The sequence below is a fragment of the Ornithodoros turicata genome, chromosome 1 (assembly GCF_037126465.1).
Source record: "Ornithodoros turicata isolate Travis chromosome 1, ASM3712646v1, whole genome shotgun sequence".
NCBI classification, from domain to species: Eukaryota; Metazoa; Arthropoda; class Arachnida; order Ixodida; family Argasidae; genus Ornithodoros; species Ornithodoros turicata.
The window spans coordinates 126,275,514-126,287,033 of NC_088201.1; the positions used below are offsets into that span (position 1 = coordinate 126,275,514).

Here is an 11,520-nt window from a genome sequence, read left to right on the forward strand (position 1 = left end):
TTTCCTGTGTTTTTTTGTAGTACACACAGGTTGACATGATTGCATGCTATTCATCCAACGTGGTAGTGCTCCATTTCCCGCTCACAACACAGTGTTTTGGAATGTGCTCAACATTTACACGAGGAAACAGTACAGCAAGTATGCTTAGGTAGGACTCACTTTGATAAGTTGACGATTGTGGCCATGCTCATGCGTGGCGAACTCAAGACCGAATGGGGTTGACAGCATTCTCTGGCCAAGCATTGAGGACATAACCTGACAACATTTTAGGTCATCCATGATTTTGGGATAATCGTGCTCGCAACAACAACAAAAAATACACGACCACTGGGAACATATCCTTATTCAAAATTGGGATTTACTCTTTTCTGCACTTGAAGAAAATCAAACGAGGAAACATATCAGTCTTCGACACTTTCGATTGCTGACAATGTATTCAGAATAGAGGGGATATACTGGGTGTTTCAGTTAAATCCACGGGCTAAATCATTCGCGCACGGGTGCACCAATCGACAAACTTTCTTTTTTACAAGTATCTGTCAGATTCCACCTACAAGCTGCACACCGTGTGAATGAGTGGGAGGCGCTCATTATTTAAATAAAAATTCAAATGAGTTTCGTAAAAAAAAACATAACTTCTAAAGCAAGGCGCTGTCGACATTAAATGACATTTTCTATGATGTGCGACCAGGACAAGATTGCAGTTTTGCCAAAAGCATCCGCTTGAGGGTAGTTATAACAATGGTGGGCTTGTGTTACCCCCTTTTGGGACCTTCAGTGGACACCTTTTAGAGAAAAATCCCCCACTGAAGCAGGTCATTTATTGCAGTAATTAATTGGTTTTGGTTTACATAATTTTGTCGCAACTGGTTGCAGTGAAACACAAAAGGACGCTCTTCCACTCCCTTGTCCACCAATGAATTATGTCCTTACACCAATGAATTACACCAATGAGTTACGTCCTTTTGCACTTCACCGCGACCAGCCGCGACAAAATATGTAAGCTGAAACCAATTAATTACAGCAACAAATGACCGGCTTCGGTGGCAGATTTTTCTCTAAAAGGTGTCCACTGAAGGTCTCAAAAGGGGTAGTACCCATTTTAATGCCGACAGCGCCCTGCTTTAGAAGTTATGTTTTTTTTACAAAACTCATTTGGATTTTTATTTAAATAATGAACGCCTCCCACTCATTCACACGGTGCACATCTTGTAGGTGGTATCGGACGTGCACTTGTAAAAAAGAAAGTTCGTCGATTGGTGATCCCGTTCGCGAATTATTGAGCCCGAGGGTTTAACTGAAACTCCCAGTATATTTGAACATTTGGGAAATGCTGAGTCTGCAAAGACGTTCAGAAGGTGCTTTTTGACATGCTGGGCAATTAAGAATACTGGAAACCTTGTGTGCAACGTAACGCACATAACACAATCAACTATGCCTGGTTCACACTGTTGCATTTTCATGTGTTACGGTTGCAGCGCAGCATGGTTGTCATGGCAAGGAAACACGGCGAACTGAAAAGCACATGCACCACAAGAGTTGAGCCCGACCGAACTCCATACAGTACGGGTTACCTCCGGCTATGCATCTGACCAATGAGCGAAGGCACACCACACAAGTGCATCGCCGTCGCTTCCGTGGCGTTGCTGTCACCGTTGCTTTTCCAACATGGCCGCCTCCGTTGAAAATGTTTGAAAGCACGTTGGCGAAACAAGATGCTCCGTTTGCGCACGTGCACTTCACTGCAACTCAAAGTTTCACCGACCGTGTCATTGTGGCCCATTTATGCCTCTCTGTGGAATGGACGCATGGTGAAGTGGATACGTGATTGGTCAGACACTAGCGTTTTTCGTATTAAGAATGCAGGTGTTGTACGACAACCGCACTGGATCCGTACTGTAACCGCGACAGAGAGAAGTTTCTGTCTGAACTGGGCATTACAGTTAACATCAAAGGAAAAAATAGTGTTGTGATTACCGTGTTCTTAGACCACCGTTACTGGTTACGTGAGAAAAATGCTGAAAAATGATTTCGGTTTCTTACTAGAACAGATCTCCAACGCTAAGCCAGGTATAGAAAATGAAGCGCTGTCTGGATGTAAAACTGCCCCATGCCCTTGCCGTATCAAGCATACAAATTGAGGAACTCTCCTGATTCCTCCGGAGGAACTCCGGTTCCTCAGATTCTGGTGGAACTCCGAAATCTGATTTCCAAAAGTGTGATGTTAAGATTGTTTCAAGATATACAGAATTTCAAATGGGGTACAAGTGAATACATTTTCAACACTAAGTGATCCTGTTGGGAAACATTGAGAACAGGTTTAGCTGCACCCTTGAGAATTCGTTCAATTCTGCATATCACAACAAGCACCAAAAATAGTAATACGTGCCATACTGCAAGATGGAACAGCCTAAAGCAGGGGTCTCAAACATGATGTGGCCTGAAGGCCTGAAGTGACGGTCTCGTACAGATCGAGCGATTCCGAAACTTAGCTAAAAGTATATTCAAGAGAGCTACAGACACGAAACACAGTCACGAAAGTTCCATCCAGTACAACGAAGTGGTTTTCGAGAAATTGACAGAAATATGCTGTGACAGCAGACGACAGAAGTTGCAGCTGGATTCCACTCCCTCTCATGCAACGTCACATGTGACGTGGTTGTGGGATTTACGGTGGGAGGTCGCCCATTGGGCTACCAAAGCACAATGCACAATACAGTCGGACAGGTGTATGCGCTTTGCGCTTGGAAGTTGTCACGCGTGACGTCGTAATGTCTGACAGTGAATTTAACGGTAGTGACGGGCCCCTGTCACTATGCGTTGAAGACTGAATTATGGGGATGTCGATGATCCTTTCGCTGCTGACCCTTTGCCACAACAACGTGGTCAGCCAGTGGAAGTTGTAGACGATATTCAACCGATTGACTTTGGGTAAGACTCATCCATAAATGCGCACTGTTTTGCGTATATATGTTCCACATGATCGTGACGCTATTCTAAATTGTACAAACATTGCAGGTGTGTGTGTAGCCACTGCTCGCCGCAGGAGGCTGACGAGTATATATGCTGCATGACTGTAGACAGGGGTGTTGCTGTTGACGCCGGTGTACGCTGCATCACCCAACATGTGCTGTTCCCTCATTTTTGCACATGTCGGGAACTGTTGATCGTCAATGGCGCTCCGTATCGGCGACACAGCCGTCACCTACGGCCACTGGATCCGAACGATAACAGGTGTGTTGTGATTCTGAACTTGCTCTATTGGTGCTGTAACTACTTTTTTTAGTAGTTCAGCTATAACTGCTAACTACCGTGTCAATTTTAGTTTAATTACTAGCTTAACTGCATCATATGCACACTAGTTAAATCTACTTTGCAACTACTAGGATGTAGTTAATTGTTTATAACTACATTTGTAACTATGGTATTTGTGCGCGTTGTTATATCCATAATCCCTAAGGCATAGAAATAGCATGTGGGTGCAAGGGGAGTGAGAAGACAATGAGCTCCCTTCATACAATACTGATGTAGTGATATGTCATGCAATGATACAGTCATGGCCTCCACTCTGACAGCGGTGGGGACGTAAGCGCTTTGAATGTACTGTGTGTGTGTCGATTGTTATGTACATGATTAACACAAAAAACATACCTTCTGCTCACGTGCCATAGCGTTTCTTTACACAACCTTGACAAAGAGTGTCTCCGTTCCCCAGCTAACTAGTCTAACGCAACCTGTTTGACCAACCCTCCTGTTGCAACATGTTGGATACTGTCCTGACTCCCCGTCGAAACCCCTTCTTGCCCCACAGGCTTTGCGCACTTGTGACAGGCAAAGCATGCGCCTCTGTGCACCTGTGCTGAACATTGCAGTGCACATTATGCAATTCTTTCCTTGGATGACAATGCTGAATAAGCTTTTACTGGTTGTGTCAGATCCACTGTGTGTCTCATGCAGAAGATGACACAATTCTCATAGTTGTCGGTAATAAGCCCACGGTAGGCTAACTGAAAAAATGTGAAGTACTTGTAACCCACTGTAACCTGATTACTGTAGTAAACTAGTAGTTATAACTACCATTTTTTCAAGTAGTTCCCAACTACTTTTTAAATACCAACAGTACAAGTAATTAACTGCTGCACATCCCTGGTTCACGTTAACATTTATTGTGACGCAAGGAAACAAATGCGGGATTTACATGCATACGTATATGCATTTCTTCTTACAGGTGCATCAGATATGCAGCATATGCATGCTTTACAAACTGGATCTGGGGATATCTTGGTCCAAAGAATAGGCGCCAGATACCAGGATGTGTTGTGCGCACAATCCGGAGCCTTTTCCCATCCGTCACGTACACATGGTGTTGTATTCCCCTGAACGGTGCTGTAAGGTTTGTTTTTATTGCCCAGCTTTATATTTGCATATAAAAATGTGTGTTTCGTGGTACGTTATGCAAAATTTCAGACTTGAGCATTTCGTCATAAGCATCACAACTTGGATAGCCTTCTGAAGGAAGAAGGCTATCTGTAGAAGAAGAAGGAAGCTCTCTGTAGCCATTCCAGCAAGTGGCAGAAGGTTGTCAACATGATAAGTGAAGCCATTCCATTCATGTCATTGCACCTGGAGCAAATGACAAAATCAAGTATAAGCTGATCTACGTCAATGTCTTCAATTACCCCTTGCCTGTGGCAAAAAGAAGCCCTTTTCAGGACCATCCCACATGTCTGCATCAAAGACCATGCCTCTGCATAGAATAAGCCCTTATCATCGTTGATGATTATGATATTTCATATCAAAAATACCTAGACGTGCATTACGAATGTGCAAGATGGAACAGCGGTTTGCAACTTGTTGACATGTCGTCTGCCTTATTTTTGCTAATGTTACGCCGGTGTGTTCATGAGCCCATACTGCCTCACATTTTGATTCGATATTAGGGGTTGCACACTAACATGTCCAGCACGTTGAATATAAAAGATGTGGAAATGTTTAAAAAATATCAAAAATACTTAGATATGCATGACAAATTTGTAAAATGGAACAGCGGTTTGCAACTTGTTGACATGTCGGCAGCCTTATTTTCGCTCATGTTACACCGGCGTGTCCATGAGCCCATACTGACTCACATTTTGATTTGATATCAGGGGTGGCGCTGTAACATGTCCAGCATGTTGAATATGAAAGATGTGAAAATGTTTAAAAAATTTCAAAAACATCAAAAATACGTAGACATGCACGACAAATTTGTAAGATGGAACAGCGGTTTGCAACTTGTCGACATGTCGTCTGCCTTATTTTTGCTCATGTCACACCGGCGTGCCCATGAGCCCATGCTGACTCAGATTTTGATTCGCTGTCAGCAGTTGCAAGCTAACATATTCCAGCACCTTGATTATAAAGGATGTTAATGGATTATAAAGGAAGTTGAGTGTTTATGTAGTCATCTTTTATTGTCACTTATTGTAATGTATGTCCACAGCACTGACCAATTGTGTTAAAATTGGGTTGTTGGTATCGGGTAGTCATAATGATGTTCAAGCAGCAAGCTCTGAGCAACCTGTCGTCCTGTCCTGTCAACAAGGTTGTCTTGTCTTTTGCTGCTTGAACATCATATAATCACAACACTGATTTGTGGATATAACTTACATATTTATATTATGCAACACTTTTTTCACATCAGCAATGTGCAGGGAAAAATTAAACAGAGCTGTGAAGCCTGCGAATTTGAATTGCTATATTTGTGACCCATTAATAGGCGACCCATTTGTGATCCATCAATCCTAGATCAATCACTTCCTTCTCGCAATACTACCACGGTACCCGGGACTGCCGCTTCGTGCGGTGCCGACAATTTCTGTACACATCACTTTTGGCCATTATCAACAAAGTAATACCTACCTTTCAACACTGCGTCAGTTCTTTGGACATCGTTGCCGCTAACAGTTGAAGGCGTGACGATCGACAGCTTTCAATTTGAGCTGCATCCGGCGGCATCCCATATCGTGCTCGCAGAACGTCTCTTACCTCATATGCATCGTGAACGAAACGTGCGGCGTACACGTGTGTGACAATCAGACCTTTTATTTTGTTGAAGATGCATGTGGCTCCCAACAGCTGCTTTTCTATATCCACTTTCGTCACCTGTCGTCGACAAAAGAGTTGTTACACCCGGGTTACGTTTCCACCACTTCCATACGGAATATTCTTTTCGCGGGTAAGACGAACTAGAAATGCTCAAAATACCGGACGATACGAGACAAGTTCGTAAATGAGCGTGAACTGACTTTAGTAGGTCGAGCCATCCACGTACACTCCCGCTCGAAATGAAGATGCGTGACGTTGACATTGTTGTTCGGCCACATTTTACAATACGCGTCTTTCGTTTGACCACATGCAGCAAATTCATTGCCGTCGCCGTGATCCTCGAGCACCTTTTGGAAGTCGTCTGCTCTCATCGTTGCAAAAGGGCGCGAGAGCAGACGATTTCTTCATCCAATAACGGGTCTGCCACCAAAGCGGATATCGCTGTTGCCAACACAAATCGCGATGTGCTGGCGCTGTTCTTATCAACTTAATTCGTTTATTTAATAACCGTGATGATTCTGGACGAGGGAATTCACGTTTTCAGCAATGAGGAATCGAATGGTACGCTTTGTATACAGGGTTATTCTAGCAAACGTTACACATTTCGATCGCATTGTAAAAATACAAGGCTATATATATATATAGGTTTGACCCATCCCAAACTTTGCAGACTGATAGCCATTTATCTGAAGTTTCATTCGAATTTTTTGTAAGCGCTATGGTGATGCAGAAAGAAAATTAAAAATAAAGCAAAATCTCGCCCCATGCATTTTCAAAATTCAATGGCCTATCCCACACAAACACCGCCATTTTTTCTTGTGTCTGCTTCACATTCACATCACTTCACACAGGTAGCGTTGCCTACAATGATGCGACATGCCGATTCTGATGTTATGCACCAATCCTCTTGTTCCAGTCTTGTTCTGCATGCTGGTGCCACCTGTGGGTGGTGAAATGAAAATGAAGCGCACACAGCAGAAAATGTCGACATTTGAGTGATATAGGCCATAGAAAATGCATAGAGTGAAATTTTGCTTGATTTTTAATGTTTCTTCTACAGGACCATAATGCTCACAAAAAAATCCCAACAAAACTTCAGACAAATGGCTACCAGTCTGCAAAGTTTGGTGTTGGATAAAACCCGTCTTCTATTTTTACGATGCGATCAAAATGTTTAACGTTTGCTAGACTAACCCTGTAGATGGGCCAGGGTGTACGAGACCGTCCCTTTGACCACCAAACAGAAGAAAGCTGCCCTCTTCAAAAATTTAATAAGGAATTACACCATTGGGCATTGTTTTTACCTTTCCTCGGCATAGTGCTGCCCCTGTCCGTGTTAGAGGCAGCACATGCAGATGTGTGACTCATGAACCTCAACAGGTTATGTTTACAGCAACCTGATCTTTGCATGCACTTTGGGAAACTAACACTGTAACTAATATGAAGACGGACTCATCTTAATTCTTACACAAAGCTTACAAGTTTATTGGAGCAGCAGCTTCTCCGGATATCCTCCGCGAGAAATTAGAAAGGAGTGGAGGGGAAAAACCAATAGCGACGGAACAGTTGTGTGCAAGGACAATTATGCATATTTTTAAATTATTGCTGTCTCTCCCTTTTCTTTTTCCGAATTGAAACTGTAAGCAAAGGCAACAATACTGTCTGTAAATAAGTGACAATGTCAGTGCTCCTGAACGTTGTCATAATCAATGATGAAAATACATATGTGGTGCGTATTCCTCTTGAGCCATCTTTCATGATTTTTTTTTACCGATTTGGAAAGGCAGCAGATTTATTTCTCTTGATGTGTCAAGTGGAGTTTTTCAATAGCGAAAGTGCCATTTCCATCTACGTAGATTGAAATGGTCCATTTGCTATTGAAAAACTCTAACAAGGGCGTTGATAAACACTAACAGGGTCTCCTGGCGTCGGAATGCTAAACGTCGTATTTTTGAAGGTACTGTAAAGCAGAAGACAAGTTGTTAATATTGTCAGCGGCACTTGAAAACTTCTTCCGAAAGAAACCCACACTGCAAGTTTTATGCGTGACAGAAAACTGTAAATATATTTTAGTCACTTCTGAGATAGACCTCTACCCATGACGTTGGTAGACAGACTGAAACCGAAACAAATCGGAAGAGGAGGGATGGGTTCCACAAATGGGCACTTGTTCCCCGCCTCCTAATGAAAAAAAAAAAAAAGGAGGACCATTGGTCACGTCCCTGTCTGGGACCATCGTAATCCCCGCAAGACCATGGCTTTCAGGCTGTCAAATGAGCGAGTAGTATAAAATTGTATGCTTGCTGCTTCACAGCACATTCCAAGGGACGGTCTCATACAGCCGGGAGGATTCTGAAACTTAGCCAAAACTATATTCACCAGCGCTGTACACATACAACCGTCAAAGTTTCATTTAGAATAACCAAGTCGTTTTCAAGGAATTTGTGGAAACGTGCCGTAATAGCAGACAACGAGAGCTGCACTACACTCTCATGCGATGTCGCGCATACGACGGTCAGCGGGTACGTCGCCGTTGTCACGGCAATTAGAACCTGCAGAAGGACCTTGGGTCGAGTCATCCCCTTTGCTGTCGAAATGGTGACACTCAAAGACATATTTATCCGCGAGCGGAGAACGTAACCCGTGCATTGAATGTGGGGTCTCCGATAATGTGGCGCATAATCGGATACATGGAAGCTAAGTCATGTGTTTTCTTTCCGCGAGTATTTAATGCGGTTTTTAAGTAAATACGCACTCCTTCTCCATGTACGTCGCCAGCGACACTTCATTTCGAAATATGATCAGTGTGCAACGGGGAGCGTAATGGAAGCGCGCGTAATATATTTTTTGGTCGGAGCTGTAATGCGACCACGCGCGCCGATGGCCGGCGACACTTCATTTCGAAATATGATCTGTGTGCAACTGGGAGCGTAATGGAAGCGCCCGTAATACATTTTTGGTCGGAGCTGTAATGCGACCGCGCGCGCCGAAGGCCTGCGACTTCAGATTTGCGATTGTGAGTGGGGTTGTCCTGCGGCTCTTAACTTGTCTCTGAGTATTAACATAGTTGTTCTAAACCATCATGTGGGCCACTTCTTGGAATGTGCGTTTTTCGCCTGAGAACTGAAAGAAAATGTACGTGAGTTGCCGCGGTCCCCAGTCAGTTCTGAAAGTCGTCTGCTCATGCCGGTGCACTTGCGCGCCCAAAAGCAGACGATTTGCATACTGCAGATGTTGGGACGCGGAAGACAGGGACTGAACTGACTGACGTGCAGACGATTTGTCTATCCTATCGTGGACTTTCCCGCGGGGCGACGTAACCGTTCTTATTGTTGCCAACACAGATCGCGTCATGCTCTGCAACCTGTATCAATTTAATTCGGTTATTTAATAACTGGGTCGTGCTTTGTAGGGTAAATTTGCAGTAGTCCATTTTCAACAAAGGGAAATCGAATTGTACACTTTATGAGAGGGACAGGGGGTACGAGGCCGTCCCTTTAACCCCAAATGAGCGGGGTGCGCTCTTCGAACTGGCACATCGCGTGGAAAGGTAGCAAAAGAGGATTGCAAAATGAATGCGGAAAGAGTGCAAGCGTATTGTACTGATTACGAGTACAAGGCGTCGTCAAATGTCGGCCTCGAACGTCCTCACAAACTCGACACCAATTACCTATGAAAGATTAACTTACCTACCAATTACCTACCCCAAAATGACATGGCAGCCGCCTGTAGGTGGCTGAGCATGCGCATATGCTTACTCGGAAATGGTCCGGCTCTACAATGACTACACCGGCCCTGCTTTTTGTGCATACTTTTATTCTGTGATGTTTTAAATGGTATTTTATAGTATATATTATATAGTATATATTGTGGAAATTTCTTTTCTATGCAGTTCTCCATGATGTGGTCTGAGGTCAAGTTCGCGGCTCGAGACTGGATGTGAGTTTGGGCCCCTAGCCCAAAAGCATACATTATTGATTGATGTGATGTGGGACGTAGCTCATCAAATTACTGCAGCATCCAAAGAGCAGCTCTCGGTTTCTGCTAAATTTGCGTTACATATACAGGTTTCAGCTGAGTCAGATAGAATAACAGGACAGTAACCGACAGGTGACCAACAGTAGCCTCTGGGATTCGAAGGCTGCGAATGTAGTGGTACGTCATAATGATTGTTTTGTCGGTATTGCAGAAAGAAATAATCTTGTACTAAGAGGCAGGGATATATATAGGGCCAGCTATTTTCCCAGCACTACCCGACACTCCTCAAAAACGCAATAAAAGAAAAAAGAGACTGCTTACGGGGTTAAAGTTTCGCTCTTCCACTGGAGTATTCTGAGGAATGTCGCTTCTGTAAATACATGGAATGGTGTGTTTTGCTCATCTCACCTTTTAAGGCCCGTTCCGACGTACAGCGCTGCACAACATGCACTGCAAAACAGCGCTGTATTTCCACTGTGGGGTTCGCACTTGCAGCGCTTGTCCCAGCGCTGTACTTGGTGATCTCACGTGGCCACGTTTTCCAAGGCTTTCCAGACGAATCCCCACAGTTCCCGCTGAAGTCGGCCCAGGACGCATACTAATCCTCACTCCGTCTGTGCACATCTGTACGCCGCTCATAGCCAACGTTGCTTCCCAATTCGCAGTCAAAAATAAAAACGTCACGTAACGGCACATGAGAACCGTGTCGGTAGGCTGAAATTTCAAAGAAACCAGACGTGTACCATTACCAAACGACTGGTCATCGTGACGAATCATAGCGAAGCAGTGCATTATACGTGTATTTAGAGCGCGGTACGGAATGGACGTCTTTCACAACGGCCTATGCGCCTTGACCTTGACCTTATGCGCATCACCTTGAGGCGCGGGAGAGGGATATCTCCGTCTTCCACTATATGGCGCAGTATGGGGACGACAGAAGTGAGGACCAGTTGGGAGACCGTACGAAAGGCTCCAGCTCGTCGGTACCGCTCGGGACCCGGTTTTGGTCCCTTGTGCTACCCACGTAAATTTGTTTTGACGCGCTCCGAGTGTGGTTCGCTGGAGAGCCTTTAGGATACGACGCGTATGTGAAAAAGGTCGATAACGAAAAGTTGAGCAGCCGAGCCGGTAGTTTCTGAAAAAGCCGTCTTCATTTCTCTTCTTACTTTCAAATAGTCATAATTCATGAGGATGAGGAGAACAAAGTTATGCAGAGAGAGAGAGAGAGAAATTCTTCAATATTTTGCGTGGCATTATGTGGTTTTGAAAAGTCCGTCTGATGTTGCCGGAGTTTTAATGCTACCTAGGGCTCTTCTCGGCTATTGCTTGCGTGGCTCATAGGAGGGAGCAGCTAACGTCGTTGTCATGCGCCGTGGATGACGAAGGTCGTTCGATTTGAAATTGCAAAGGATATTTTCCAGGGAGGAAAACTGGCTTCCCTGTTGAAAAAAAGCC

At 44.3% G+C, this 11,520-nt stretch overlaps 1 long non-coding RNA gene across 1 annotated transcript; it reads right to left on the reverse strand.

Annotated features, from left to right (window-relative positions):
* Positions 1 to 4,161: 4,161 nt before the first annotated feature.
* Positions 4,162 to 6,074, reverse strand: LOC135368699 (uncharacterized). Its single transcript, XR_010414854.1, has 3 exons — positions 5,902 to 6,074; positions 4,680 to 4,747; positions 4,162 to 4,623 (listed from the first exon to the last, which is right to left on the reverse strand). It is a non-coding gene; the product is annotated as an uncharacterized LOC135368699 (long non-coding RNA).
* Positions 6,075 to 11,520: the final 5,446 nt, after the last annotated feature.